Source organism: Acinonyx jubatus, chromosome B3 (genome assembly GCF_027475565.1).
Source record: "Acinonyx jubatus isolate Ajub_Pintada_27869175 chromosome B3, VMU_Ajub_asm_v1.0, whole genome shotgun sequence".
In the NCBI taxonomy this organism is placed as follows: domain Eukaryota; kingdom Metazoa; phylum Chordata; class Mammalia; order Carnivora; family Felidae; genus Acinonyx; species Acinonyx jubatus.
In genome coordinates, this window is record NC_069386.1 from 109,108,298 (window position 1) to 109,114,312 (window position 6,015).

At 52.1% G+C, this 6,015-nt stretch overlaps 1 protein-coding gene across 5 annotated transcripts in view; it reads left to right on the forward strand.

Annotated features, from left to right (window-relative positions):
- FNTB (farnesyltransferase, CAAX box, beta) overlaps nt 1-5,238 on the forward strand; it is a 77,175-nt gene extending 71,937 nt beyond the window's left edge. For 2 of the 5 annotated variants that reach the window (XM_053224565.1, XM_015068150.3), the window contains one exon: nt 4,714-5,238. The gene's annotated coding sequence lies outside the window, so the exon portion shown is untranslated. Of the gene's footprint in view, nt 1-3,013; nt 3,165-3,727; nt 4,102-4,713 lie in introns of all 5 variants that reach the window. The other 3 variants (XM_053224564.1, XM_053224563.1, XM_053224566.1) reach the window with 3 other exon arrangements.
- Nucleotides 5,239-6,015: the final 777 nt, after the last annotated feature.

The window sequence follows — 6,015 nt, forward strand, 5'->3', positions numbered from 1 at the left end:
TCCTCATTCTGTCATCCCTTTTCTTTGAAGAAGTATGGGCCTGTTGATAATCGTTGACACTGGATAACGGGTGCATTGGGGTTCAGTATACTATGCTCTTCAATCTTTGGTCACATTACATTCTGTCCAGAATAAAAAGTACTGCACGCTGGTGATCTTGGATGTGAGACTTCGTGCCATCTGCTGTACCTGTGTATGGCTTGAGCTGATAGGACAAAGGTGGTGACAGAAGCCTAGGACTTCAGCTCCCGAGTCAGAGCAGGCTAGATGTCATAGTCTTCTCAAGGGGAGGGCCAGGGGGGACCCTGGGACTGTAGGGGGCTCTGCCCCCGAGGCATGCGGACTAAGTGCCTGGCAGGAAGGTGGGGAGGGTCCTGCAAGTGGCACCCCCAGAGGGGGATGACAATGGTATGATGGAATGGGTACCCAGGAGAGCTATGCTGTGCTCTCGGGAAGGCTGACGCTTTGCTGGCTCATCCACTCAAGTCCTCCCCTCCCTCTTGGGAGCAGTGGTGGCCATGGTCTGGATGCCAAGCTAGCCAGTGAATGTGGTGGAATGTGAAGGGTGATCCTGTCCCCGCAGAGTGGAGGCTCTGGCCCACCTTCCCTTCACCCAAAGCCTCTGCTGGGCTCTTGTGGGGAGGGAGGAAGGGGGGCACACCAGAGCTTGGGAAGCGATGGCCTGGCCCTGTTCCTTGTCCCGCCACATGCCAACTTTCTCATCGAGGGACCAGCTTCAGAACTCCTTTGGTATCCATGTGCTTGAGTCTGGTTTCTACCTCCTCTGAGCTTTCTGCAGGCAGGGCCTGGGCTTCATTAGCTGCCTGAGTCTCCCCAGTGCCTGGCACAGTGCTGAGCTGAGGATATGGGCTGCTCAAACACCTGTGGGTTGAACTCAGGTAGAGGCAACCCCAGAAGTGACCTAAAAGTGTGCAGAAATGAACGTACACTGGGAGGCTGGAGTCCCTTGGCATGCACTCATTTGTGTATTTGTAGTATATCCAGTGACAGACCAGGCACTGTGATAGGGGTGCAGCGGCGAGCATTAAGACCAGTCCCTGGCCTCATGGGAGCCCCCAGTTGGAAATGCCTGCCTAAGTGTTCACGGCCCCGGACTCATTTCCTGCAGGGAAAACTAGTCAAGCTGTTTGAACCAGAGTTCCTCTAGCTGAAGTCTCCCGCTGGCTTTGTGGTAGGTATTTGCTGTGGACGTGACATTCCTTCTTTCAGCTGGCTGGCCTTGCCGTGGCCTTTGGCCTAAAGCCATCGGCCACTGTCCTTTAGCCCCAGATCTGCCCCTGCCACCTCTGAGCTGTTGATGGCACTGGGAGATAAGAAACAATGAAGCTCTCAAGCATGTGCGTGGGAGCCACATTGCCAGCTGGACTCCTCTGGCTGGTGAGGAGTGAGGGTGTGGGCGGCAGCTCTGCACGCCCATTTGGTTATTTCTTGAACCAGACTTTGCACGGCTCATTGGGCCCTTGCAGGAGCCAGCTTATGGAGTATGTACCTTTCTCTACTGGCCTGCTATGGTAGCCGTCAGCTTTCTGGTTTTCTTGGCGGGAGGCTCAAACTCTTAACCATGTTCGGCACTGGGGTGGAAGGTTCTGGCACAGATTTCTCAACGTTGGATCCTTGATTCTTTCCCCCTCCCCCGCCCACGGCCTTTAATTTACTGGGAAAAATTAATAGACACTGTGCTGGACAATTTTGCCCAGAGAAGGCTCTATAGGTATGAAAGGACCCTACTTCTGCCATGGACATCAGAGGAAAACAATCCTAAATGGGGCCTGGCAGTCAGAACAGGCCTGCTGGTGCAGCTGGCATCCAGCACAGGGCACAGGAGGGAGCCTGCCCAGCTGGTTGTGAACTGTCCAGGGCCACCTGTTCGGCTCTTTTCTAGACACGCCCATCCTGCTGGGTGTGTGTGTGTGTGCACAAGGTATACACGTGTCAGCCAGCATGAGCTGGAGCCCGTGGGCCCTGGGGTCTAGTCGTCAGACCACGTGGAGCCAACAGGCTAGGCTGTGCCCGCCTCACCCCTCCAGGCAGCTCTGCTCATGGTGCCCCAGGAGGGAAGGCTGAAAAACAAGGGCTCAACCACTATCGTAACCAGGCCCTGGCAGGAAACATCCAGCAGTCACAAGATGGGCTTTTGCAGTATCTCTGGGCGTGGCATGATGTGGGCCAGCAGGCACTGCAGAAATCCAAATTAAAACCAGAATGGAGAACGGGGAGAAGTAACCGGTATGGTAATGGTAAATGGTTCTGATCCAGCCAGCAAGGATATATTTCATTTCCCAAGTCCAGATTTTTTCCACAGGGAATACATCTGTGGTGTTGCTAGAGTTACATCAGAACTCACCCCTTGGTATTCAACATGTATTTACTTCCTTTGAGGAATTTAAATTCCTTAAATTTAAGTAAATAAATTTAAATTTACTTTCCTTTAAGGATTTTAATGTGCTGAAAGATAGAATTTATTCACTCCGTATTTCAACAAAACGCAAACAGAAATGGTTGCACGGCCCAGGACCTATGATGGCAGCCAGACCTAAGTACGTCGGAGTACTCACCAAGCGCCAGGCATAGTTCAAGGACTTTCACACTTAGGCCTTTACGCCTCACAATGGCACTTTGTGCCACTGCTGTCTTCATGTTGTGCCTCAGGAAACCAGGGCAGTGTCACCCAGAGCCAATCCAGATGGGCAAGTTCAGAGCCTGTGGCCTAACCTAGCCAGTCAGGCGCTAGCCCTGAGGCTCCTCGGGCTTCCCGCCCCACCCTGACTGACCCTGATAAAGCAGTGACGACACTTAGCAGCTGGTGATGGTTTGCTGGGAGAGCCTCCAAAACTCAAGTGGGGGCCTGCCTGATGCCGTCACTCCGGTCCTGGGTACGGTTAAGCCTGCTTATCCAAACTTGTCCAGGAATAGGGTATTTGGCCAATTTGACTTCTACCTCAGGAATTAACTAGAAAATATTTTTGTTGTTGTTGTCTGTCCCCTTCCCAAGGACAGCCCGGCGCTGTACGAATTAGTCCGTGCCTTAGTAAAACCCCAAACGCTGAAGGACGTCTGTCTTTGCCTGTTCGTGATCCACGCTTCAGAACCCTTCAGAAGGGGCCCAGGTCTCACCCTGGGTTTTCGGTACGGCCGACGTAGAGGTTGGCAAACTCCCGCTCCCTACGCAGGTTTCCTCCTCAGGCTAGAGAAACTGTTTTGAACAAAGAAAGGCTCTAGTTTCGTGTTCCCGGAGGCTGTCCAGAACGGAGCCTGGCAAACAGTCCTGAGACACTGCCTTGCTCTGGCTGGCCTGTAGACCTGCCCGGCAACCAGAGAGGCGGCCGCCAGCGTGTGGCATAAAAACGGGTGTGGCCCCGTGCCATCGCCTTTGCTCGGGGCTTCAAAAGTGGGTGGCTAGACAGCCCTCAGCCGGCCCTCAAGAGTGTAGAGCCCCAGTGGGACAAGGGCAACATCATCAAGGCAGTCCTGTCAGGTGGATGGCTCCCCAAACCCCTCTTCCTTCCCCCCGCTTTTCTCCCAAGGGCAGTCTTAAAAAGAGCCTGGCCTCACACCCACTTGGCTAATTCAGCTCAGCTGTGCCTCTTTCCTCAACAGCTTCTTTTCGTTCTCTGCGTTATTTTGCTTTTGGGAGTCAAACCCTGTAAGGACAGGGCACATCTGGGGGGGGGGGGGACAACAAGATACCCACCCTCACGTACTCCAGGGGAGGCTGACCGCAGGAGATAATGACCACCAGCACCTGAGTGCTCCTGTGGACCCTAGGTCAAGCACATCAGAAGCATTCTTTCATTTAACCCTCACGGCCACCTTGTGAGGGTAGCACTATTATTCTCCTCACTTCATGGATGAGGACACTGAGGCTGGGAGAAGGGACTCCCCGGAGACTACCAGCGACGGACAGAGCCAGGATTTTGAACTCAGGCAGTCTGCCCTCAGAACCCAAGCATAAAGTACTCTCTTATTAGAAACAGAATTCTGCTTTCTTCAGCCAGGGTCAGAGCTCCACTCCGATCATCTATCTACTTAGTCTCGTTCTTCAAACCTCTCCCAGCTAAGATGATAACTCTGCGAGCTGAGGTAATTCTTTGCTAAAGTCACAACTACTCTACATATGGGATTAGCATACCAAGAACTTTGAGGGAGCGCCTCGGTGGCTCAGTTGGTTGAGCGTCCGACTTTGGCTCAGGTCACGATCTCACGGTTTGTGAGTTTGAGCCCCACATCGGGTTCTCTGCTGTCAGCACAGAGCCCGCTTCACATCCTCTGTCCCTCTGTCTACCCCTCCCCCATTCGCATTCTCTCTCTCTCTCTCTCAAACATAAACGAAAACATTAAAAAAAAAAAGAATTTTAAAAACTGGGCCATTTTAAAAAAGAACCCTTGCACTCAGGGTAGGAAAGGTAGGAAAATATCAAGCTTACCATTGCAAAAGAACAAGGGGTGGCTTTCAACAGGACCCTCGGTGAAGCCACCTGCTGCAGTGACCAGGCAGGTCACCAGGTTCTCTGGCTTTGTGCAGGCCTGCCAGAGCACCATGACTCGCTGTGAAAGCAACCCGTGGTCAAACGTCGGTGTCCTGGGGGGGTACATACACTGGCTTCCTAGACAGACCAGAAGAAACTTGGCTGGGACTTTGGTTCATCCCCTGTAGCGAGCAGCTTGGGTCTCTTACCTTGCTTTCCTTTCCAGGCAGCTGCTCCCAGCGGCACCGGCTTTCCTCCACCACTTGCCAGTCTGCTCGGCATGTCAGTCAGTTGGATCAAATTTTCCCTGGAACCAGCTATCCGTTGTGGCCCTTTTCTTCCAACTGGTTTACGGAAATTTTGAGAAGCCTAAAACTCAACTTCTTTGAAAGCCAGGCTCTCAGGGACATCACCTATCGTCGTGCTGGCTCGACTGGTCTTCGTCCTGTTCCCCACCTCCTAGGAGCCCAGCTGCACATTCCCTCCATGTCGGGACCACGTTTTCCTTCACCTGCAGCTTGCTTCTAAGGCCCACCCTGACCAAGCTAGCTGTGTCTGAGATTTATAATTAAGGCCGGACATATAAAGAGATATGGTAAAGGGCAATAAAAAAAAGGAAGGCATCCTAACTTAGAGGGCTTACTACCCTCTTCGACCTTATCACTCGACTTCGTTCCCATTTTCTTAATCTTGTCTCTTTCCTATCTTAGAAAGGAGTGCCTTTAATAAATGGGATGTTGTTCTCCCAGTATCCTTGGTTTCCTAATTGCAATCATGGTTTTGGGGGCTTGGTTTGGTCATGTTCCAAACTGCCTGTTGTAGAAACACAGCCTACGTGTCAACTCCCATTAACTAAAAAGAGATAACTCTGAGTTTGACATCTGGTTGACAGAAGCCCCAGCATTACCATTCTAAAGACAGGGACAAATCGAAGAACTGATTTAACTTCACTCCCTCCCTTGGTCTAGGAATAGCAGTATTTCTTGTCAGCCAGACAGGAAAACCAAAGCTGAGCTGTGTTCTGGCCATAAACTCTCCTCCTTTCGAGGTCAAACGAGTTGAGGCCAGTGTTGGTCCCTAGGCCGAGTAGAGCTAACTCGGTGCTGTTGAAGCCTCCTTTACCACTAGTGCTTGGCAGCTCTGCTGCCTCCTCTTACTGTGGTGGAACTCTCTAGAAACTCAAAGGACCTGGAGAACACCAGTCACTTCCAAACTGGGCATTCATTACCAGGAGAAACCCAAACACACAGCTCTGGGCTACCAATTCCCCAAGGGCCATTTATTTAGCAGGAGCTGTATCTAGAAATGCTGCCCTGGTTAACCCCATCCCTGTTGGAACAAAAAAAGCTTCTATCCAATAAGCAAAGTCACCACCACTGGTTTACCCACTCCCTGGCCGGCCCAGCGGAGCTGAGCCCTGAGAACAAAAAGGGGGGTGCTCTGGCTTAGAGGAGCTCCTCATTCTGCAAGCCCACGTAAGTGACCTCTGCTTCTCTCTCAGGTTTCCCCCCATGGCCTCCAGAGGGCT